The sequence below is a fragment of the Chrysemys picta genome, chromosome 2 (assembly GCF_011386835.1).
Source record: "Chrysemys picta bellii isolate R12L10 chromosome 2, ASM1138683v2, whole genome shotgun sequence".
Classification (NCBI taxonomy): domain Eukaryota; kingdom Metazoa; phylum Chordata; order Testudines; family Emydidae; genus Chrysemys; species Chrysemys picta.
Window position 1 is genome coordinate 202554737 of NC_088792.1, and position 26367 is coordinate 202581103.

The window sequence follows — 26367 nt, forward strand, 5'->3', positions numbered from 1 at the left end:
TCTGTCAATCTGTTTCTTCACTTCACCAGGCAGGTATTGTAGTTTTAAGAAAGCTTGATAGAGATCCTGTAAGTGTTTGTCTCTGTCTGAGGGATTGGAGGAAATGCGGTTGCATCTTAGAACTTGGCTGTAGACAATGGATCATAGGATGGGGTCTGGATGAAAGCTGGAGGCATGTAGGCAAGTATAGCGGTCAGTAGGTTTCCGGTATAGGGTGGTGTTTATGTGACCATCGCTTATTTGCACTGTAGTGTCCAGGAAGTGGCTCTCTTGTGTGGACTAGTCCAGGCTGAGGTTGATGGTGGGGTGGAAATTGTTGAAATCCTGGTGGAATTTCTCAAGGGCCTCCTTCCCATGGGTCCAGATGATGAAGATATCATCAATGTAGCGCAAGTAGAGTAGGGGCGCTAGGGGACAAGACTTGAGGAAACATTGTTCTAAGTCAGGCCAGTCCTCGCTTACAGACATCCCCCCAACCTGAAGCAAATACTCACCAGCATTTACACACAACAAAAACACTAACCCAGGAACCAATCCCTGCAACAAACCCTGTTGCCATCTCCGTCTGCATATCTATTCAAGGGACACCATCATAGGATCTATTCAAGGGACACCACCTGCACATCTACCAGTTTGAGATATGCCATCATGTGCCAGCAATGCCCTCTGTTGATACTCACCCCTTCTTGTCAACTGTTGAGAATAGGCCACTTTCACCTTGATTGAATTGGCCTTGTTAGCACTGACCCCCCACTTGGTAAGGCAACTCCCATCTTTTCATGTGCTGTAATATATATACTGCTTACTGTATTTTTCACTCCATGCATCTGAAGTGGGTTTAGCTCATGAAAGCTTATGCCCAAATGAATTTATTAGTCTCTAAGGTGCTACAAGGACTCCTCGTTGTTTTTGCTGATACAGACTAACACGGCTACCACTCTGAAGGAGACAAAGTTGATCTGCATTGATTAAGCAATATGGGCAAGCTTGTGCTGGCACTGCCCATGGTAGATCTGTTATGAGAGTAAAGAGGACTTCATTCTTCAGGGGCTACAACTCTGATGCCTGGCATGAGTAATAAATTCACTTACAGCATCAAAATAGAATAAAAATGTGTTCCATTTATTCAGTGATGTAGATGTGACAACCACCATGCTATCTCATACATGTTTTTGTTCTTTTTTCTTTATATATTTGAGCTAGTTTGCATCTGAACTTACATTTTTCTTGACAAATTCTATGCTTTTTCACTTTTGCAGGAAAAAAAACCCCCTTTATATTTCTTCCATGGTTAATTTACTCTGTTAACTTTAAGCAGAATAGAACCCCTTTTCTTTTTCTTTTTTCTTTTTTTTTTTTTACAGTATCTCAGTTTTAACATTTCTATAACTCTGACATTTTACTCTACATTTTGAAATGTAGAACAATTTACAATGAGATGATATTTTTAAAAGGATGATTTCCCTTCTAGTGGAAAAGTTTATCACATGACTAACACACTTAACTAGGAAAGGAGTTAGTAGGTTACTGGCTCTTCTTAAACACTCCCTTCTACGAGAGCCATGATTTCACCTATGAAATATTTTTTTTAAATGTAATCCTTCATTGAAACATCTTGACTTGCTTCTAATCTATATCTGAAAAAATTGCTCAGAATCCCCAGTTTCCATTTAAGCAAGAGTCTTAATGCTAATGTAAATAGTCTCTAGTTAAAGTAATTACAAAGATCATAGATATCCTCCAGAGTACATAACTGCAATATGCCAATAAACTTGCTTCCCTTGTGTTGATTGCAGTTACATTGGCACCTTTTTATACAGCACTGAAAGCATCAACATGAACTTCCTAGGGAGCTGATTCTGCAATCCTTAATCATGTGAGTAGTTCTGCTGACTTTAAGAAGAGGACTCATATGAGTAAATGTTGCAGGATCATCAACCCCTGGATTGGTTGTTAGTGGTATAAATAAATGAACCATATATAATTTAGAGATTGAAAAAGCTAAGCGGGCAGCATGACAAATAGTCTGGAAGGAAATCATACTGTTTGTTATACAAATAAAACACAGTTGTTGGATCAGTAAGATTTAATACTGAGTATGGATATGCTAAAAGTCAAGGACCCACTTATTCACAGGTGGAAGGAGAGTCATATTTCCCATTTATTCTGCTGTTCACCCATCAAAGATTTGGCTTGCAAACATCCTGAAAACAGGTCTTTCACAAGTAACAACTATTGGTGTTTAAATAGTCGAGTCTATTGACTGTTTCAAATTTCCATGGTAACTCATTAATCCTACCACATAAAGTAGTCACATAAGTGTTATTGATCACCATGCACTTTGCCAATAGACACCTTAATTTTTTCTGTAAAAATAATTGTTAGGCTGTGAAAGACCCAAACTGACAGCTGGGAGACCAAACTCCACTGTTTAGTTACAGAACCAGTTCAGCACCAGCCATGGCAATGTAAACTTGCCAAAACTCTCCCACAAATGTTCCTCTGCAATGAGAAGGCAGGGTGGTCTTCATGGTCATTTTTCTCCTTTGACTAATCTTCTGAGACTACCAATATGGGTGTCGATTAGTACTAATTATAAGGGATTTTTTTTGTTGGCATCCAGAGGCCTTTGATTGTTGGTCCATGAAAAATCAAAACGTGTTATAAGTGAAGACACCCACTCGCCCTGTATTAGAAAGGTACATTTTTTCTAAATCATCTTAATCCAATTTTCAAAACTGTCTTAAGCCTGAAGTATCTAAGTCACTTTTGAAAATTTTTAGGCTCAGAAGTCACTTAGAAGCTTTTGAAAATTGCACTTGTAATCTTTGTTCCAATAAAGTATCCAGACTGGTTAAATCAACTGTATGTTACAATAAAGTATCCTAAGAGGCAGGAGACTGGTTGGATCAGCTTTGCTTTTCTAAACAAAAGGAATAAATAAATCAACTTCCCCTAGAAATGTTCAGTAGTCAAATACCTGCTAACCACTTTTTACTATTTTTTAAAAATGTGACAACAGAAACCATTGTTTTGGTGAATGACTCCCAGTAACCCTGCATTAATTCCATGATTCTTAATATGCCATGTGCTAATAAAACAACAGTTTCACTGCATTTTGCATTGTTAATTTTATCTACACCATAAATTTCTTGAGTAGGGAAAATCACTGGGGAGAAGGGGCATATAAAACAGCTTCTGTTGAAGTACTGTACTTAATGGCTGTAGAATATTGTTGGTTTTTTTTCTCTCTCTCTTTCTCTCTCGATAAGGTGACATTCTACAAGACTTTGGTTTTTGCTTTTATACCTGTTGGGTCTGCTGTTCATGAATAAAAGCTAAGCACACATGGAGAAGCCTTTCAAACAAGTCTGCCATTGTTATTCTTCAGCCAGTGGGAATGTTTTCTTTTTACTTTTTCTGTAACAGCAGAGAGAGGGTGTGTGTAATGGCCATATTCAATATGTTCAATAAGGTTATGTTCCATTTAGTCTAATCATGTGCCTGCCTTTTAAAAAGTTGACTATTTCATAACCAATGATAACTAGACTGGACTAGATGGACTTAGACTGAAACCCCAGATGCTAAACTATGAACGTTGAGGAAATTCAGATCAAAATTCAAATTGTAATTTTGCATCTTAGGTACATCTTTAATAATAAAAGATTTGTAGCTATGTGTGCTAAAGATAAAGGTATTTAAATTTATTTGCAGCGAGTAGAAATAATTTTTCCCCTTGTATAGCAGTACTAAAATTTATATTTAAGCACCTCAGACCTATTTGACTTCAGTGGAGGCTCAGAGTATTCAGCACCACTGAAAACCAGGTCACTTATTAAGTACTTGGCTTCAGATGCTTAATCTCCAACACTCAAGTCTGAAAACTTTACCCATTTTGTTTTGTTCATTTTCTGTTTCTCTGTCTCTCAGAAGCATCAGATACTAGGCTCTGCTGGAGAAAAGATACCAAAGGTCAATCTGATATGGCAAATTCTATGTTTAGGTATGCCATGATGTTCAGTGAAAACAACACACAAGGTTCCTAAGTACGTCCTCTCTAAGAGGTGCAGTGCAGGACTTGCAACCCAGTAGGAAGGCTTTAGGGTTTTAAACCACCTTAACACCCTTGCAATCCCTGGGTTGCTTCTGGGGTGCTTTGCTCCAGGTGTACAGCTCTGTCTAAGTTAAAACAGTCTCACAGGGAATCTGTGTCCCGGTTCACGCTGTGGCCCCTCCCTGGCACACTGCTACCATCCTTAGTCCCACCATTGACACATCCCCTATGAAGGCCTTCTGAAAGAGTCCTCAGAAGGCAACCATGTTTCTCCTCCATGCATGATTGTGGCTTTTAGACACCCTTCACGCCTCTCTGGCCCTGTTTCGTGTAAAGGAGATGAATATATTTACAGTATTCAGAGAATTATAGGGAACATCTAGACTCTTGATTGTTTCATGCCATATTGGCCTTCTTAAAAAATAAGCATGACTGATGTGAAAGTTAAAGAACATCATAACGATGTGTACAAAGGAAAGGGAAAGATCACATTTGTCAAATATGATCAGATTAAGCAAAGTGTAAAGGATCTGGAAACTTTGTGATTTAATTAGTACAATAAAATGGGTCAGAATTAGACTTAAAATCAGACATCAATAGTCAACTGTGAGATCATCACAGCAGAGAGGCAGGGTGATCCAGTGGACCGTGCTCTGGGTTGGCGCTGACTTCTACTACCGGTTCTGCCACTGGCCTGCTGGGTGACCATTGGTGGTTCACTTCACCTCACAGTGACACAGGGGTTCCACTCCTATCTTCATTTTGTCTTGTCTATTTAGAAATGGTGAAAGTCTCTAATTTACATGAGTGTATGGGGCTAGGACAATGGGGTGCCAACCTTGGTTAAGGCTTCCAGATGCTACTGTAATACAAATAAATAATAATAAATTGCCTGCAGTGTTATGTTTTGATAAACACCATTAGGAAACTGATTTAGGTGGGTGTCAGGTTTCTCATTCTGTATGCGGCCTACAACCAAATAGTAGAAGTGGAAGTGGAGGTATGGTTTTTAATTTCTCCCACAGTAATGCAAATAGCAGCATTTTCTTCTACCTTTTTCTATATATACCATATGACTATCTGGCTCCCATCACTGCAGCATCTGAGCATCTCTTCCTTCTATCTCATCCTGTAAGAAAAATTGTTTGATTAGTTTATAGATGTTTTTGACTTTTTATTTTGATTAATTTGCATGTGTGGTGTGTGTGTGTGTGTGTGTGTGTGTGTGTGTGTGTATATATATTGTTGTTTTTAAATGTCAGTGTTCTACTCTTTTAATCTATCTGACATCTGTGATATAGTAGTGGTATGCAATGTGCAGGGTCTCTTCCTAGGAGAAACTGCCCTGTTCCCTACTAGCCTTTATTCTGGAGATGACATGTATCCCTCTGTTCTGAAGTGACAGCTACAGCAAACAAGAACAAGATTCATCACCCTGGCAGGTACATTTCTAAGAGAATACTCAAATTACAGACGCTCTCCGACTTACACAAGCGTTCTGTTCCGGAATGCCTTGCGTAACTCGAATTTTGTGTAAGTCGGAAATGTATCTCCGATCATTACGCCAAAAAAAAAAAAAAATTAAAAAATTCCTATTTCTAGCTTACGGAACTTTTTCCGTAAGCTCGGATTTGCGTACATCAGGTTTACGTAACTCGGGGAGCGTCTGTAGCTATAACTGTTTCCCACTTTAAAAAATGAATCACATGAAGGAAAAAGCCAAGTGTATGCATGAGAATGGTAAACAATTAAAACCGTGACCTGCAATAAGACCTACCATGATTGAAAGGAGATACAGTACATTAGCCACATTAATGTTATCTGTAAAGAGATGCTTTCAAACTACTGTAGAGTGATTGTTTTACAACTAATAATGATTTATTTGGAAAACTGGTTAACAATGTATCTATAGCATCTTCCGCATGCTACCATCTATACAGCAACTACAGTATGTTCAAGTCATACATTCAAAGTCTCATCAACCATGTCTTTTATTGAAAGCTCTGCAGCTTTTCAGTGACTGGAACAGCAAAAGAAACCAAGTCAAATACATTAAGGCCTTATTCACACACAACCGACCATCAGTTTAACAAAAGATCTATTTTGTAATTCTTTGTGTAGACAAGACCTATAATTACGCTTAAAGATGCTGGGCAAATTGTGGGATAATTTAGAAGGGTCATGTAAGCTGGTGGAGTGATTTAGTAGAAAAATTCCAGATGTAATCAGAGATGTCTTTTCTTCAGGAAGTAATGTTTACATCAAGAAAGTAAATTAAATTAACGCAGGCAAAAAGGGAAACAAAGTCTTCAACAATAAACTTTAACCAAAAAATCCATATGAAATTTGTGGAACTATTGCTAGATGCAAGTTCCTCATCATCTCTCAGTTACTTTTTCTTTCACTGTATGTTGTCTCTCCTTCCCTCGTTTGTACGCCGTCTGGGCAGGGCTAGATTATGGCACTTAGACATAGACCTGTGTTGAGGATGGTGAGGTGCTCCACTATGAGCAGCATATAAACTGCTCTTTAAGGGGCACTGCATATACTGCTGCTTGAGTAGCTGGCCAACTCCATTTGTCAGGAAACCGAGGGGCAAAGCCTTGCCTTCATTACTCCCTGACCCTTCCCTCCTCTCTGGGGCATCATACGTTTCTGTATCCCGGGGCAACCCTGGGGTAATCCTCCAAGCATAGGGGAGGCAATTCTGACTGGTCCTTACATAGGATGCAGAAGAGGTCAAAGATGCTCCTCTCTCCATTCCAATCCCCCCATGTACCTGCATAAGGAGCAGCCAGAATCTAGCCTTTGTCTGTAGTCTATTCATGGCAGAGGCCTTGTCATAATGGCTTTCTATAGAGCACCGGGCACACAATTGATTCTAGGAGAAAAAGAATCTGGCACTCTAAATAGAGTTTTAAACCTGATGATAGTAGATGGGAATCATCTTAGCCCAAGATATTCTTTCATCAGCATATCGACAAGAAAAAGAATAGCTCAATTTTCAAGATTAGTTGAGGGATAGGGCTTTACTGCAGGATTTTTTAAAATCCAGTTTGGACATTTAAAGGTTGTTGCTGTTCAATGAATACACAACCTATATAATTCACAGAATTATTGTATTTATCTGACATGAGCCAGTTAAAATATTTTTGCCATTAGCAGTTCAAATGAACTCAGCAGATAAGGTGCCAAGTGAAACAGAGTTAGCAGCTTTTTAGAAACTCTGACTTAACAGCCCAAATCCATGAAGCACCATTTTAGATGACATAAAGAAAAACATTGCCAGGAAAGCTGCAAGATGTCTAAGAACAAAAATATTGGCATACTATACATGTCACTATACTGTATGTGTCATTGCATGTGAGTTTTGAGAAACTGTCCTCAACTTGCTTTTGTGACAATGAAAACTTTATTGCAATGCACATTAGATGTAAGGCTAGACCTATGCTCCTATATACCCATTGAAAAAAAATTCAGCCCAGTGTCTCACAATACTTAATTCATGTGCCTTTGGTAAGGACAGGGGTGGGGTGCATGTAACACGAGTGTGTGCTATGCAGAAAATGTCCCTGCAAAGCAAATTTGTTGTCCTTTATAACCAATGCTAAACATAAGTAGCATGTGTGAATTGTGAAATAAGTTTTGCTTTGCAAATGTGTAGGTAACAAAATGCCTGTTACTTGTGGGTCCGATACTTTAAAAGTACACACTTCTTCTGGGAGGCCAGCCTGAAAATTAAACTCAGAGATTTATGTCTATACTACCACTTATGTCGGCATAACTTATGTCACTCAGGGGTGTGAATAAGCCACCCCTCTGAATGACTAGGGTTGCTAACCCTCCCGGATTGGCCGTGAGTCTACTGGAATTGTTATTGAACTCACGGTGAGTATTGAAAGCAATCTGGGAGATTTTAATTGACCGCTAAAAGTTTGGTCATCTGAGCTAAGGCAGGCAGGCTCCCTACCTCCCCTGGCTCTGCGGGGCTCCAGGAAGCGGCTCACATGTCCAGCTCCTAGGTGCAGGGGCAGCCAGGGGGTCGCCGAATGCTGCCCCTGCCCCGAACACTGATTCCGCAGCTGTTTGCCGGCCAATGGGAGCTGCAGGGGCAGTATCTGCAGGCAGGGGCAGAGCAACCTGGCCACCTCTGAGCCTAGGAGCTGGACATGCTGGTTGCTTCTGGGAGCCACCCAGATAAGTGCTGGCCGGTGCCTGCACCCCTCACCCCCTCCTGCACTCTAACTTCCTCCCCTAATCCTGAGCCCCCTCCCACAATCAAACCCCCTCCCAGAGCCTGCACCCCAACCCCCTGCTCCAGCCCTGAGCCCCCTTCCTCACTCCGAATCCCTCAGCCCCAGCTTGGAGCCCCCTCCTGCACCCCAAACCCCTCATCCCCAGCCCCAACCCAGAGCCCTCACCCTCTCCCGCAACCCAACCCCCTTCCCCAGCCTGGTGAAAGTGAGTGAGGGTGTGGTGGGGACAGAGGGCGGGAGTGACAGAGGGAGGGGGGATGGAGGGATAAGGGGTGTGGCAGGGGCAGGACAAGGGTGTTCCGGTTTGTGCAATTAGAAAGTTGGCAACCCTATAGTGACATAAGTTTCACTGACCTAAGCGTTGGTATGGACAGTAACATGTCGGTGGGAGAGCTGCCACTGCTTGTGGGGGTGGATTAATTAAGTCAACGGGAGAGCTGTTTCTCCCATCAGTTTAGAGTGGCTTCACTAGAGAGCTTACAGCGGTGCAGCTGTGCGACTGTGAACTCTCTAGTATAGCCATAGCCTTAGAGAAATGGCTAACCATATTGTTAACCCATATGACTAAACCTGGTTAATCTGAATAGATGGCAAATTCAGAGGATGATGAAGTATAATCTCTTTTGAAGTATTCATTTGTTTTTATATTTAAAATCCAAGAACATAAATAGAAAGATTTCTTCCATTTATAAATATACCCCCTTATACCCCTCCCCCCCGCTGCAAATAGAGTTTGTACTTCTGTCTCAATCAAAGCAATGTACATTTATTTTGTCACAAAGTATTAGAAGACCAAAATGAGAAACTGGGGAAAAAAACACTTTCCACTTCTGTAGAGCTTTACTCCCAGTCCTAAATTACGTTGACTCTGAGACCCTGAATACAAGCAATCCCCAGCAAAAAAAGACCTTAGTCGTCATAACCTTAATATTGACCACATAATATTTTCTAGAAAAGTACAGATTGTCATAGTTTCAGGGTTAACTGCACATCTGACACACGCGCAGGATCTCCAGGGTATGGTGCACTCCAGGCATGTCTCCTCTAGCCCCCGTCCATCTCTGATGTGCTCCTTCGCTGAGGGAGGAGGGAGAGTTTACACAGAGCTTGCTACCCTGGCTTTGTACCAACAAGGGTTTTTTGCCCAACTTCCCCTAAGTGGCAGTTTTAAGTCTCTCTTGTGCCACTTGAGTGGCGCAAAGCAATTTCACCTATGCTGACATCTGACTTTCAGCATATTCAGCTTTGAAAGGAGACAAATGAGAGATTATATGATAGATATATATAAAAGAGTGAATAGGTTGGAACAGAGGCTCTCAACCTTTCCAGACTACTGTACCGCTTTCAGGAGTCTGATTTGTCTCACATACCTCAAAGTTACACCTCAGTTAAAAACTACTTGCTTACAAAATCAGACATAAAAATACAAAACGTCACAACCCACAATTTCTGAAAAATTGCTTATTTTATCACTTTAACCATATAATTATGAACAAAGTGGAATATAAATATTGTACTTGCATTTCAGTATATAGTATATAGAGCAGTACAAACAAGTCATTGTCTGTATGGAATTTTAGTTTGTACTGACTTCACTAGTGCTTTTTATGTAGCCTGTTGTAAAACTAGGCAAACACCTAGATGAGTTGATGTACCCCCTGGAAGACCCCTGTGTACCCAGGGCTACGTGTGTCCCTGTTTGAGAACCACTGGTTTAGCGAAGGTATATCAGGAGCTCCTGTTTACCCTCCCTCATAACAACAGAACAGAAAAAAAACAATGAAACAAAGAGAACAAATTTAGAGATGAAAAAACAACTTTTTTTCATACATAATTAATACTTATCCCCCAGGCTACTGAGATCAAGAGTTTAGCTACTCTCAAATTTGGAGGATTATTATTTCATTTCATTTCTAGCGACACACAAAGGTGCACTGAGCACCTTCATAAACAGAAAAGACATGATCCCTGCCTTGAGGCTCTCACAAACGTATAAGAGATCCAACATAAAGAAAAGGTCTGACAAGGCAGTGAGGCAAGGGAATAATGGTGAGTAATATCAGTAACACCACACGGTTACTCAGCAAAGGCACAAGCACAGCACCATGAAGTTATAAAGGGGTTTTGCCCTTTATAAGACTATCCACTGTACATCAGATAGCATAAAATTATATTAAGGATAAAAGCTCTCTTGTTTACTAAATGACTGGAATTAGAAAGAAACTTCCACAAGTTATTCCATAATTGTCCATTTGGGGTTTTTTGTACCTCTGAAGTATCTGGTGTTGGCCATTGTTGGAGACCATGAAGTGGACTAGCGGTACCATTCATCTCCTCTGGTGTGTCAATTCCTATATAATAGAAATTAGTTGTATCAGAAAACATTGTCATTCTCTGTCTAATAATAGACCATTTGGCCCAATATTAGTACAAGATTTATAAGTTGCTTTGTTCCTGCCACCCCATGTGCTTCTTATTTTCTTTTCATGTACATTAATTTCAGTTAACTTTTCTCATGCCATTTTAATGCAGGGATTCATATGGAAATGAACATCTGATTCATGGTATTTATTGCCAGTTTTGTCTGAGCACTGAATTGTTAAACTGTTGTCAGTGTTTTTCTTGGCGTAGCCTCACCTCCTGTAGACCACGGTAGCTGGGAGAGTTACAGTCATAAACTTTCCAGCTGTAGAATGTGAGCTAGCCTTTGTTTTAATCTGGAGAGCAATCGGCATTGCCTTTAGTGTCCAAAAATGTCTTAGGATACATGTGTAACGGTTTGGCTTTGTGTTTTATTTTGGGTTTTTTTTTATGAATAAATCATGGGAGAACTCCAGATAGAAACTGGCACAGAAAGGGAAATGATGCTCATGGCCAGTGGACTACTAACTGTTACATAATGTGCACAAGGGTTCTGAAAAGAATGCTGGGGAGCTAATGCCAAAGAGTGGATGTCACAGGTAAAAGTGGGAGGTGTTCCTGCAAATCATTTTCCTCCCATTTAAAACTGAAAAATGTCTTCCTGAGTGCTCTGCCAAGATGCTAGTCTTCCATGTTAGAGAGACAAGTTGGGTGAGGTAATATCTTTTCTTGATCCAGCTTCTGAGCCACACACAGCTCTTCTTTACATTGCAACATGCTGCAGATCTTTCCTTAAGCTGCCTCACCTGAGGCGACAGCCATGTTGCAGAATGTTACTCCTCAAAGTCATTTCTGTTTGCAGCCAAGCCTCTTCAGACCAACATTCACCCATTATTCCATGAACACCTACCTCCCACTGGTTTACATTTGTGCATTTATGTAGTTGCTAAATGAAATAGCTCTGGGTGCATGGGTAACACAAATGTTTTCTGCCAAATAAATGTTTGACACAAATTAACTCTGATTTTTTAAAAAAAATGTGGAATTTCAGACTGCAAACACATTTACTTTCACTCTCATTTTCTATTAGTGTAACTTTTTAGCTTAGTGCCATAGACTGGAACAAGATGTACTGTACTGTAATCATGGTGTTTCTTATAGCCAAACCTCATGGAAATCAGCTGAGTTGTGTGGAAGGTGGGAGAAATTGGGCTGCTGCGTGATACTCACGTTTCGAGCCCCAAATCTGTGAAGTCCGTACTCCACAAGTTTCCAAGTGTTTTTGTTATGGGTTCCTCCTAGACAAAAATTTCTTCCAACCATTCTCAAGGAAAGAAGTAGAAAAGGTACTGAGCTCAGTCAATCAATGAAACCAGGGAAAGCCTGTAGCTTTGACAATGTATGACCAAAAAGACTACAACATATTAGCAAGAAAAAGCCAATGATGGGTTGTCTATCTTCATCTACTGTGTCATATAGGAGAATATGATATTGAAGATATTCTTAAGGTGATAGTTTACTAAAGCAAGATAAAGGTCACTGTTCAGTAGCCAGCTATCACCCAATATCAGTCATCATAAGTTATAGCTACAAACTCCTGGAGCAAATGAACCTACAGAATATTACACCCATAACAGAACAACTTTTGAGAAATGATAAGATGGGTTTCCAAACAAATCAAAGCACCTGTGACCAAGTGTTAGCACTTACTAAGCACATTAAGAATGGATTTCAAGAGAAGAAAATGAGCTCCCTCTTTTTGACCTTACAGTAGCTTATGACACCATTTGGTACACTTGTCTGCTGTATGAAATGTCAAGGGTTCTTCCTAGATGGGTTGTCATGGCAACTGAGTTTATGGTCCAAGGTAGATTTTTTTCAGGTGGCTATGGGACACAGCACCAGGAGATTCTAGAGAACAGATTCCCGCAAGGCATCAATTTTATTTAATATATCCACCAATGGCCTATCAAACATGGTTCATGTACACTGATATCATCTGCTTGGATTCAAGGGACCAGGACTTCCAAAGGATTGAAGAGAACCTGAACAGTGATATGGCTGCCTTATGTAGGTGACTATGGCAAGAATTGGAGACCGAAACCAAGTATATTTAAGACTGTCAATCTGCTTCCACTTACACCAGGCTCAAAGCCAACTTGAGCTTAACAACTTTTTTGAATGGTCAGCGGTTGACATGTGATTCAAAACCAGTGTCAAACTATAACTAGAGGTCATCCTAGATTTCACACTTCCATACGAATATCTCATTAAAATAGCTCAAAATAAACTAGCCCCTGAACAAACTGGTAGGGTCCACCTGGGGAACCAGTGCACAGACACTGTGGAGTTTGGGGCTTGCTTTCTGCTATTCAGTTTGCAAATACTGCACCCCAGTTGGGTTAAATTCTGCCCACACTAGACAAGTAGACATACAGCTTACTCAGACGATTAGAATTCTCATAGTCACATTGAAGCCAACAAAACTTGGCTAACCAATATTCTTCCACCTAACATCTGGTGTCAAAATGAAGCCAACAAACTGAAGTAAAGGTACAGAAAATGCTACCATTCAGGAATATATGGGATGCACCTGGCCGATAACTGCCTAGCAGAAATCGAATCTGGACAGTGCTGCACACTTTCCATCCAGGGGATAACATCGTCAGCTCACAGTGGTGGACAGAAGTACCAGGAACTCCTACATCATCATCAGGCTGGATGAATGGCTACCTGGCTTAAGCTGGCTCCAAAGCAACATGGGAGCCCAAACAGGTTCAGGTATGGTGCGGTTCGCTGCACCAAGACCAGCTATGTCTGCAGCATCCAGGACAGCCCACTGTGCATCTGTACAGGATGGCTGTTGTTTTTGTGTTGGGCTCCCAGGAGGACTGTTTGAGCTGGACACTGCTGATTCAGAGGTCATTGATTGGCTCAAGACCATTTAGCTGGGTTTTTTATGTTTTAAATCTTATGTTGCCCACACACAAACATATACACTTCATGACAGATAACAAAGAAGTTATTGAATTATCAGCATTATCATCCATGCTGTCCCAGTTTGCAAAGTGAATCAACCCTCTGGGTTTTCTGGGGAAGCTGAGGATGAGTGGGAGTCATGTAACAGGTGAAGAATATGAGGGAATTAGGTCTCAATTTGGGGCAACTGGGCACCTAAGTGAATGCTCCTATCTTTGGCTCATGTTATGGTACTTGTAACATCTATGGATTAGTGGATTTCACGCACCTATTTTGTGAGGGAGGAAATTCCCGCATACTCTGGAATGATATGATGAACATGCCAGGCTGAAACTGTGTTTACTGGTCCCTACATAGGTTTCTTCTGAGTACTGGCTGTCAGTACCACATAGATTCAAGAATTAATGTGATGAGACTATGCAGGATTTTATATTGAGGTATGAACCAAACCTTAATTATGACCATTTTTTATACAAGCTAATTAATATTTTTGGTGAAATTCATACTTATGTGGAAAGCAGGTGTATAAGTGAGAAACAGGAGATACCCGCCACCAAAATCCACATAGAAGATTCTAGTCCAAATGCACCTATAATTGAACTGTCCTCAGCTATCCCCTGTTTACTTCAGCTCTGCCTCCACCCAGGAACTCATCGCTTTGGTCTGAAATAAATTGCACCTCAAATTGGTGGGCCATTTCAACAGCTTTCTCGGGACTGGCATGCACAAGACCAGGGTGAGAATGTACCCGCTTCCTCCTTGGCTTATATCATCTATTCACCCTGCATATTTGGAGCTGTGGAACACAAGTAGAGGTGGCATTATGTGGTACTTCCAGGATTCAAACTGCAGCACACAAGGATGATCTGCATGATATCCACTAATTTCGCCATTAAATTTCATCAATTTTGTGCCCTGCCCTGGACACCTCAGAATTTGTATCTTTTATCAGAATATCAATAAATCTTAAGAAATAGTGGGGGTGTTTAAAAAATTGACATAAACCAGCTTTTCATATGCAACACAGACCCATAAATTTCTCTGTGTTGGATGTTTGATGTCTTTAATGAGGCACTGAAAACCTGACATGTGCATTAGTTTTCAATAGAGGTAGTCTCTCTGTATAATAATGTTTGGAAAGCAAACGTTGGGTTAATATGTGGTTAAACAATTTGCAATACAGAAAATGTTTTTCCTTGCAAGATAGCTGTCCTGTGAAAGTGAAGTATACTTTTGGTTTTAGAATCCATGCAGACATCGTTTGTAAGTGATTATTAAGATTTTACAGATACTTCAGGAACGCTTTTAACTTGTGGGTTGGCTAGTCCAGTATGTGCCAAATGTTTTTATAAGTAGTTTTCTGTGCATTTTTACTTCCCTCTTTCTCCCACTGTTTTACTTTAAGTGACCAAAATTCTCCCAAATTGCAACTTCAGCTATTTTTGTAAAAACAGGTATTGTGGTATTGGTACACTGAAAGGATGTTCACATTAAAGGAATGCAGGGTTTGCGTGATAGCACGTAATACTGTGGGTTGAGAGTCTAACAGTTGCCTTTTAGTTTTGTAACATTGTTCATTTTCTCTGTGTGTGTGTGTGTGTGTGTGTGTGTGTGTGTGTGTGTGTGTGTGTGTTGGGGGAGGGGAATGGATTACAGGCAGACCACTGCCTTATACACAGTGAGGAAGATGGGAGGGTTTGCTGTGGTGACCATATCTAGCACATCATGCTAGCCAATACCAGCATTACTGTAGGCCTTGGGCATGCAGTGATTGGTGGGATTCTGGCTGTAGGTCCAGATTAGATCCTCAAGTCAAGCCAAGATCTGCTCCTATCTCAAAGGAGAGCAATGGTGGCTGTACATTGACTTTATACTCCCCTAATCGTGAAGCAGTTTGACACTCTATTCAAGTTAAAGCGGGTTTAGGCTTTCCTTAATTTGTGCCCATCTGCAGTAGTTTCCAAAAGGCCATTCTGACAGTGAGGATTACCAAATCAGACAGGCACACAGGCCACATCCCTGATAGCATCCCCAACACACCCCTAGCAGAGGGGTGCAGAGCTAGCTATACTGGTCATAGACCATCAGGGGAATCCTTGCACAGCTGGTTAAATCGACTTTGTTGTTGTTTTATGCTGGTGTCAAGTGCAAAGCAGCCTGCAGGAAGGTGTCAACATCTGGTCCCATTTTTTTTATTGTTTAAATCTTGTTTCTTATTGAATAACCCAGTTTTTCATTGCTGGCACCTGGTGAGTCCTCAGAAATCCATTTGGGTACTATTGGGAACTTTTCTATTGCCACAGTCATGTGTTACATAAAATTGCATAAGAAAAAAAGAACAGGCAGAAATGCCTGTCTGTAGGAATTACCTTAGAATCATCTTCAGGATCATTACACATATTGAATCTATTTCCCCATGTTAAGTATCCTCACGCCTTGCTGTCAACTGTCTAAAATGGGCCATCTTGATTATCACTACAAAAGTTTTTTTTCTCCTGCTGATAATAGCTCATCTTAATTAATTAGCCTCTTACAGTTGGTATGGCTACTTCCACTTTTTCATGTTCTCTGTATGTATATATATCTTCTTACTATGTTCCATTCTATGCAACTGATGAAGTGGGCTGTAGCCCACGAAAGCTTATGCTCAAATAAATTCCTTAGTCTCTAAGGTGCCACAAGTACTCCTGTTATATCTTCAGGAAGGATATTCAAGAGTATTCTTGGATCTGATGGATAAGTTTCATCCTGTCCTTTAAAAAAAAAAAAAAAAAAAAAAAAAAAAAGCACCATATAAGAGCTAGGTATTATTATTATTATTTACTATTTGTTGTATACATTCTCAATCTTTTTGTAGATTCACACACTTCCATTGTATATTTCGGCAGCAGTTTCTGTATTGTATATCCAAGGTTTGTTTATTTCTAATGTGTTTCAGGAGGATTTTTTAAATATCATGAATCAAGAAATAACACTGTATTTTAAAATGTATATTTATTGCTATATTTTGTTTTGGTACATAAAAATCTTATGATTTTCCACTGATCTGGGTGTTCAAAGATAGGTTTCCATTGCACATTTTTGTGGTTCTGTTTCATCAATAGATGCAGGTCATCATTCCAGGCTGACCCAGTGACCTATGCTTGCAGGCGGGTATGGTATTGCGGGTGAACCCTTACTTGACTTTTCCCTCACCCAGCGTTATCAACATGTCCAGACAGACCTCTTCATGCTAAAGAGCACCCCTTTTTGGAGGGCCTCATTTATTAACAGAATAGTCAATGTAGAAATCAACAAAACTTTCATTCCAACATCTTAGCTGGGTGAGCAGGTTGTTCTTGGTCCATCTTTCCCGCACTTGAGTCTTGTGCTCTCATCTTTCCAGGCTCTTCCTCGTGCGTTCTCTGTTCCAGTATTTGTCCCTGGTGTTAGGCATCTTGTACCTACCAGAGTAAGATCCTTCTCTGGAGTCAGGGATCAGGGAGGTTTATCCACTCTGACTCTTTTCCAGAAACTACGGGTCATCCTTGTCAGGTGAGGCCTCCAGCCAGCATCAGGGAGACCCTTGGCTGATACTAGACCCTCTTGGATGCCTGCTGACTGCAGCCCGCTGTCTATGAAGCTCCCATCTCTAGGAGCACATCTTCCAGGCTCCCCATTCTGGTGGATTCCCCCGAGACCTCATATGCTTGGCTTCCTGCTCAGGCCTCTGACTCAGATCTCTCTTGGGAGCTCTTCTTTCTGTCTCTCAAACTAAGCTTATGTAATCTTTATTTGCAGTCTTCATAAGGTAGTCAGTCACAGGCAGACTGGGCTCTAACGCCCCATAAAGTGCAGCTGCCCGGAGACAGTGCCTTATAAGGCATTACTTATAAGATATTACTTATATCAGGTGCATTTACACTAAAGTAGTCTATTACTTTAGTTAAAGGTGATATGTTCAGCTCTTCAGGAACACAAATGATTAAATGTCATATTTGTAAGTATTGATCAGAAAATAATTTTCCCTATGGAAAATTTCAACAAAAGTAGCTATTTTTTGCCAAAACGGCTGACAACTAAATGTCTACAGTTTTATGTTTAAAAAAAAAATTAAGGAAAAATGTTAAGCAAAAACTTTCCACAAACTAGTTAGTGACAAATGCAAATTTTAATTGGGGGGGGGGGGAATTTTCAAAGGAAAACTTTCAGCCTAGTCTAATATTTATAAAACAATTGATCAGGAAAATAAATTCAGATCCTGAGTTACAGAAAATATTAATTTAAAATGGAATTATTTCTATCCGCTATAAAATTAATCCTGCCTACCTTCCGTTTCTTTTATATATATAAAATTCCTTTTTGATTATGGGCAAGGCACTTTTAAGCCAAACTTTTCACTGCTGGTCACTAATAAACTGTGTTAAAAGAACATTATTAAGGTTGCAACATCAAGCACGCAAAAGTTAGGAAATAGCGGAATTAAGGTGCATGTGCAAATTTTGATCATTGTGTGTATGGTTTATGATACAGTCTTTAATTACATGATCACAGACTCTTCCCCCCCCCCCCCCCAAGATCTCTGCCTCATTCAGAGCTATATTTCAGTGTGTGGCCCCAAATCTTTAGTGTACGTTGTTCAAAGTCTGCTGTGAAGACAGAATTAATAATTTCCTCATGGGCTTTTCAATGACACTCATCACTGTAGTATCTGAGGGTCTCCCAAACATTAATGAAATTATTTTCACAATACCCCTGTGAGGTGAGGGTGGTATTACCCCCATTTTACTGATGGGGAAAGTGAGGCATAGAGAGATTAAGGTCAAAAATATCATCCACTAATTTTAGCCCAATCTGAGATGTTTAGGACCTGATTTTTCATATAGCACTCTATGTTTAAAGCACAGCTCGCATTGACTTCAGTTGCAGCTGTGAGTGCTCAACACTTCTGCAAATCGGATCTCAGGATATCAAGTTAGGTACTCAGAAAATAAAGAACTGGCAATTAGTGACCACCAGTGAAAAGTTTGGCTTAAAGTGCCTTGCCCATAATCACAAAGGAATTCTGTGCAAAAGCAAGAATAGAATCCACTTCCCCAGGGCACCATTCAACTAACTAAATCATAAGATCATCCTCTCTCTTCCTGCAAGCCCCTGCTTCATTCATTACACACCTTCCAACTTCTGCATCAAATGAAGCAGGGGTTCTCCAAACAGCCTCTTTCACTACACAACCCTGATTCATCTTCAGAGCAGGACCACTCTTTGCACTGAAAAAATAATTTTTTATCATATAATTAAAGACTTTATTGCAATGCATATGCAAAAGCAGACTTAATTCTGGCATTTCCTAACTTCTGAGTGCTTGACTTTGCACCCTTAATAATGTTCTTTTATCATATTTTTCTACGTAACTTCTTAGGTTTTTAACAAAACAAACAAACAACCGCCCCCCCCAGAAATTGCATTATGTAGCATCATATTGATACTCACATAGTTGAAGCCTTGAAATCTACCACACAGACCTCTGCCACTTAAACTAACAGAATAACTGGTAGCAGTAATAGGTTGTCATCTTCTATGTGGACCAGCACAAGAGAGTTTGCTTTGCCAGTGGGTTTCACAAATATTTGCTGACAACATCAGGAATAGTGAGACACAGAAATCCTCCATTCCAGACTCTGGAGGGATTCTTCTGCCCATTTCCCATGCCATCTCATGTGTCCTGGTCTTGCCTTTTTCCCCATTCTTTGCTTCTGATCCTAGCCAATCCCAGTCTCCTTGCCCAGCCAGTCCTAGTTTCCCTCTCCCCCTCTCTGCCAGCATCCTGTCCGAGTTTTTGCCTCCCATTTCCTGCCCTCTTCTCCAGGCTTTTTACCCATCCACCCCTCTCCCCACAGGTATGGATCTTATTCTCTCTGCATTCAAATCAGACAGCTTCCACCAGGGCCGGTTCTAGGTTTTTTGCCGCCCCAAGCAAAAAAATGTTTGGCTGCCCCCAGCCCAGCCCTGGGCTCCTCCCCCCCCCCCACCAGTGCCCTCCCCCACCCGCACCCCCTGCCACCCCAGCTCTGGGCTCTCTCTTCCCCCCCACCCGCACCCCCTGCCACCCCAGCTCTGGGCTCTCTCTTTCCCCCCCACCCACACCCCCTGCCACCCCAGCCCTGGGCTCCCCCCCCCCCCACGTGACCTCCTCGTTTGCCACAGCAATCCCTGTTTACACTTGCAGTGGGGATCAAACCGTTTCTCCTATTTTTATTTCACTTTAGTATAAATCTCGCCCCCCCCCCCGCAACCCCATCTTTAGTGCTCCAAATGTTAAGAGGGTTCAGGCAGAGGAGCGGGTGTGGGGGTGCTTGGGGGCTCTACACTGGCAGAGAAGCGGGGTGTGATGTACTTGCAGAGGAGGGTGGAGGAGGAGAGGGGGTATCAGGATGGTTGTGGGAGAAGAGGTGCAGGGGAAGGGGGGAGGTGCGGGAGGAGAGGGCTGGGGGAGGGGTACAAGGGGAGAGATGCGGGTGAAGGGAGAGTACAAGGGGAAGGGGTGTGGTGAAGGAGCGATGGGGGGAGGTACAAGTGAAGAGGCTGTGAGCGGGATGGGGGGTGCAAGGGCTGAGAGGGGCAGGCGCTGACAGCTGCTTCCCCAGCCCCGTGCAGGCAGTGCGGAGAGGATGGACACTGACCACCAGGTGCCTGAGCCGCAGGGGTCCCCCGGTGGGGCAGTATCCCCTGCTGCCCCGCTCGGAGCCGGGCTCTGCCTCTCCCCACCCCTGGCAATCTGGGGACCCAGGGCAAGCAGCGTGGGGCTGAGGCAGGGGAGGTGCGTGGCGGGCTGGGTCCAGGGGCAGGAGGGGGCAGCTCCCTGGCAGCTCGGGCTGCACAGCCACTCATCCCATCAGGCGGGAGCCGGGATCCGCACCCTCTGCCCAGCCCAGCGGCGCCCTGCACAGCCCACTCGGGTGGGGAAACGCCGCGCTGACCTGGGGAGACTCAGAGCAGCAGCGGTGGCGGCAGCAGGACCCCTCCTCCCTCCCTGCATCCCGGACCCTGCTTCCCTCCCTCCCCGGCTCCTCACACACTCCGGGAGCCCCTCTCGCTGCCGCAGCAAGGACTCAGCTCCAGGGGACGATGCTCTGGCTCTCCAGCAGCAGGGCTCTGGCTAGGGCCGGCTCCTGGCTTTTTGCAGCCCCAAGCAAAAAAAAAAAGGTGGGGTGGGGGGGCATGGAGAGCCATCTCTTGGAAAGTGCCGCCCCAAGCACATGCTTGGAGCGCTGGTGCCTAGAGCCGGCCCTGGCTTCCGGCTGCCTGGGATCAGCACAGATGTGTCATTGAATGTTCAGGAGAAACTGTCTGCTCTCTCTGCAGCAACCCATACCTGCAGTTGCAGGGAAAGTCCTGCTCAGCCCTGGGATGAAGCATGCCCAATGCTCATGAAACGTTCAGGGAATTTTGCTGCTAACCTCTAAGAAGTCTCTACCTAGCATGTGCAAACTGCAATAACTTGGCTAAATTTGGGCAGATTTCACTGGGAGTGGCAAAATGCACATTCCTGATACACAAGCCACCATGCTGCCAAATGCCAAGTGCCTGCTCCACATCATGGGGGCCCTAGAGCTTTTCAAATAAAAGATCTCTGAATTTTTTTAACTTGGGCAAAAAACAATGTTTTTTCCTTAGTCTCATTCTCAGAAATGGCTGAACCATTTTCACTAGAATGTCAAATAAATAAATAAATAAATAGTCTAAGGCAGACACCCAGCATGGAAAATTTCACCTTCAAATGGCTAAAGTATGGCAAAGTTATAAGCACCCCAATTCTGGGTCTTATAGTGGAAAGTTTCTGGCAACTTTAATAACAGATGGTGCAATGTGTTTGTCTGTGTGTGTATCGTGCTTTGTTCATTTCAAGCAAGAAATAATTCAATCTAATTGGAGAGAAAGAACTGTCCTGGAAAGCTAAACCTGTAATTTTATTGCCACTGATTTGTTAATCATAATGTGAATATAACAAATAGAAACTATGTTGATTTAGTTTCTTATGGGTATTTAATTTGTGTTTAAATAATAGGGAGTACATCTAAGCTTACATACATGTTGCCAACAGTGAGCTAATGCCCAGACCCACCAATTTAATTCCACACACTGGAATCCTGTTAAATCGATCTAATAATTTAATCTGTTTATGCCGCATGTTACAAGCGGCTTTAGCAAACAGACGTTTCCTTTTTTCACATAACTATCAAAATCACCTGTCTTAAAATTTCTCTTTTGAAGTTTAAAATCTAAAAAAGTTGAAATCCCTGTGTTATAGTTTCAAAAATCCCACGCACCCTTTCAAACACACATACATAATCTGTTTATTTTAAACTGAGTATATTTTATCTCATTTAAGTTATATTTACATGGCATCTGGGAACAAGCCTCCCACCCCTGGGCCCACACTAGTGGGGGTTGTGCTGGCATGGTAAAAATGGTGGTATAGACGTTCTGGCTTGGGCTGTCAGCCTGGTGGGAGGAGGAGGGCTTTAGAGCCTGAGCAGCAGCCCGAGTTGCAATGTCAAAGCAATTTCTACACAGCTATTTTCAGGCAAGCCCTTAGAGACAATAGATATAGAAGATCCTGGTGTCATTCTAAAAACAGCACTTTTCAAAGTATGGCTGCAGTTTAATGGCCAAGTTCTCACTTTCATACCTTAAGGGGCAAATGCAGCCCCTTCACATCCACAGCTGCCCAGAGCCTTAGTGCATAGGAATTGGTATAGTTTCACTGCATGGGGCCAGGGACAAAAGCATGTATGGCTCCTCCACTCCCTAGCTACAGGGGTACTGCATAAGGGCCCCACATCTCTGTATTGCACCTCAGCTTGGGAAAGGATTTCTCACTCATGCATCTTCCCAATGTCTTCCTGACTTTTTTCACTGGGTGTTTGGATCTGGATTTTGGCTTACGGTTTCTGCCCTGCTCCACAAAATCAATACGATGTCTGTAGGATTGCACGCTAGAAGCAATAGTTATTAGATTGCAGGACACCTAAAATAGAAAATGTAATTTGGATATTATTTTTCTTATTTGTGTTGTAGTAACACCTAGGAGCCCCAGTAAACCAAGAACATCTTTTGCTAGACGCTGTACAAATGCAGAACAAAAAGATGATCCATGCACAAAAAGTTTATAATCTAAGTATAACACTAGATACACCCGGTGGATTCAGATGGACAGATGAGGAAAACTCTGTTTTGGAATCATGTTGATGTGATAGTGACATAAGTTTCACATATGGATGTGAAAGTCATAGCATGTCTTTTTTTGTCCCCCAGAATAAAAAAGCAGCTATGGCAACCCTAACAGTTATTCGTGTCTTCAAAAATGTGCAGTCAATTCTATATGGTCAACTAATGTTTCAAATCCCTAACTTATTTTTTGGCCCTCCTACTGAGCAACCTTTTAAGTGGTCTAGCCCATTTTTCTTTAAATATTGAAAAAAATCTTTCAAGTTTATGTTGATTACCTCAAATTTCACCCCAGACATGTTTATGGCTTTGTTATAAACTCCTGAAAATAGTCTGTGTTAATAGAAAAATTAGCCTTTAAAGGCAAACTCTTGAGTTTAGCCAAATGAATGGTGCCATGCTAACTAGGGATCAAGGTCCTTGCCAATTCGTTGTCCAATGATTCTTGCCAGGGGGGAAGTTGATTCTTAGGGACATATGCTGTATAAGCTTTCGTGTCCATTCTGGTTTTAAACTTCAACGAGGCTCTTTTGGGAATGGAGAACACAATGCATAGACTGTTAGCAAAATATGGCCATGTGTGAATGGAGTCCTTAAGGAGTGTAGAAAAACTGCAGTCAATCTATAAATCCTTTCCATTCTTTTTGTTGTGCAGGTGGCCCCAAGTATTACAGTATGGGCTTTGGCGTCCTAGTCTTAACTCCTGTTTTAAATCCCATTTCTCATAATATCACATTTCATTTTGCATTTTGTAAAATACTACAGGCACTTGATTTTGTTTAGTAAAAGGAACTGTGAGCAACAGCACACAAAACTTTGTCACAACAGACTTTCATGTTTGTTTTCTGGAATGTGATTTGCAGAGGAGATAGGGCCAGGATCCATAGAGGTATATACTCCTGAGAACTACTGGTGTGTTAAAATCACCTTTTTAATCTATCCTAGTGTAGCTGATTGGATCCAATGGAATTGAATTTTAAGCCTCAATAAGACACATTTTGTAGTGGCTTTATTTCTAGAAAAGTCTCACTAAGTGTGCATTGAAATGGTCCCTTCACAGAATTATTTCACGGGAACAGATCAGATCCATTTTAACAGTGAATCTTGCAATCCTGATGTTATGTGTGTCCAGTTAATCTCTATCAATAAATTTACTTCTTAACATCTATAAAGCCTTCACTTCCTGTGGTGCTGAACATATTATCTTACATTGTGATATACCATTCAGTTCTATAGCATTGAAACAGCAGCACAGGAAATATGCCAGTGCTGTACTAATAAAGAGGCTAATTTAATCTGTTGACTGTCTTGCAAGCCTTTCTTGGACACTTCAGCCTTTTTTCTCTGCTATAGTACCGCTTGAAAGCATTGGCCAAAACAGTTTCAAGATACTCAGCTGTCATGGAATGCGTGCTTGCAGTGTTGTTGTAGCCATGTTGGTCCCAGGGTATCAGAAAGACAAAGTGGGTGAGATACTCTCCTGCTGGACCAACTTCTATTGGTGAAAGAGACAAGCTTTCTTCTCTGTGATACTTGAAAGTTTGTCTCTTTCACCAACAGAAGTTGGTCCAATAAGAGATATTATCTCACCCATTTTGTGTGTCTGATATAATGCATGATCACTCCAGTTTAATATTGCAAGAGTGTAATAGCCGAGAGATTCACAAGTCAGGAAGATTGAAATAATTTACAAAGGTTCTATTTTCTTTTCTTTTTCTTTTGCAAATAAGTCCTCAAGTCGTCATGAACTTTCTCTGGAAGGTACATAATCAGTTGGGTTCAAGTCTATTTGAATCCAGAGATAAAGAACGGACTTAAGGCTTGAGGGGATGACTACCCTGCAGCTGGGAAGTATGACTCTCAGCCTGTGTAGATGGACTCATGCTACCCCAAGCCACCTCCAGTGGCACAACATCCACACTGCTATTTTAGCACACTAGCTCGAGCAGCATATTGCACTATGTGTAGTCGTTCCCATCACACCTGTGAAAAGTGGGTGTTAAAAGCTAACAATCTTAATTCTTAGCACTTTGTATCTGATTTGCACAAACAAGGTGTGAGGCAGTGAAAAATCAGGTCCAATTTGAGTTTTGCCTGAGTTAAAAACTGTAGGATTTGACCCTGTGTGTGTGCATTAATGGGCAAGAGTCCTGTAGGCAATTATGTATTTCTTTTTCTATGTAAAGCAGTGATTTGTAGCAGTGACGCTAGAGGTATTTTGATGACTCCAAAAATACTGGACTGATACCCAGTTACCAGTTGCACCTTAGCAAAGATTTCTTCTGCTGCTAGAATATAGACACAGAAAGACAGAGATAATAATTTTTAATAGACCCTAAAAAATGCATCCGGTTTTATTTTATTTTTATTTTTTTTAAACTCGTACAGTTCAGGCACTGAGCTGGTAATTTAGCCTACTCATCTGTACCCTGTGTGTTCCCAGAATCCATTGCAGTCATTAACCCTGAAAATAGTTCTAGACGTGTATCCTTTTAAAAAGTCACTTAATCTCAAAACTGTCTTTTTGAAATGTGCTAACTTAATGCTTGGCAGCCTTACACTGTACACTTTGAAATAATTAAGCTTGTATCCTGTTAGTACTGTAGTTAAAAAGTGTAGGAAGTCAATGCAGCAGCTTAAATAAACCAGTCATTGTGTCAACTAAATGCAAGTCTAAATTCTGTTAATAAAATGAATCACATTCAGATGCAGCATCCAAACCCATAGAGGTAATAGTCCCCAGACAAAACAGTTTAAATTTGCACGGTGCAGCGTATTGTGTACTTTCCATTAAATTCACTGAGCTATCCAAGTATTTAGGATCAGGGAGTGGGAGTCCTAAGGAAAGACATGGCACTTTCTCTCTAATTAGTTCTTAAGGGTTAAACTGTTGCTTTTGTGATAAGTAGTAAAAGGAAAATGACATACAGCTTGTATGTATTCCTGAATACTGTATGCATCATGGGGTCTCCAATAGATATACAATTTTATAGCTCATTAAAGTTTCACAATAGAGGCCAAAAAAAAAGATTAAGTGGTATTTAAAGGATCTGGTTAAAGAAAACAAATATAATATTTTATTTTTCATATCTTTTAAAGTAAATGTAGCACTCCTGAAAGATAGAGAGAATGAAATTCAGTTTTCATAGTATTGGTGTATCATTGGGCTGCAGCCTTTTCAGTACTGCCCACCTATGTCTCAGTGGTGATTAAGGGATAAGAGTGGGTGGGAATGTAATTCTACCTCCATGACCATGCAGTAGCGTTTCTCCCTGCTAGGAATACCACCCAGGGTGATGATTGGGACTGTGTTTGTACACATCTGTCCTCTTGGAATTGGACTGAGATTTATGGAGAGCCGTCCGATTTTAATGTTGATTCTAGGGCAGTTTACTCTCTCCACTAAATAACTTTAGGATCTACAAAATGACTTTTGATCAGCCAAACAATGTGCTGGAATGTTTGCACAAGAACACGCTATTAGGAATGAATCACTTATACTGTAAT

At 41.4% G+C, this 26367-nt stretch overlaps 1 protein-coding gene across 7 annotated transcripts in view; it reads left to right on the top strand.

The window, feature by feature from the left end:
- PIEZO2 (piezo type mechanosensitive ion channel component 2) overlaps positions 1 to 26367 on the top strand; it is a 425559-nt gene that overhangs the window by 220526 nt on the left and 178666 nt on the right. The gene's annotated exons all lie outside the window — the stretch shown is intronic.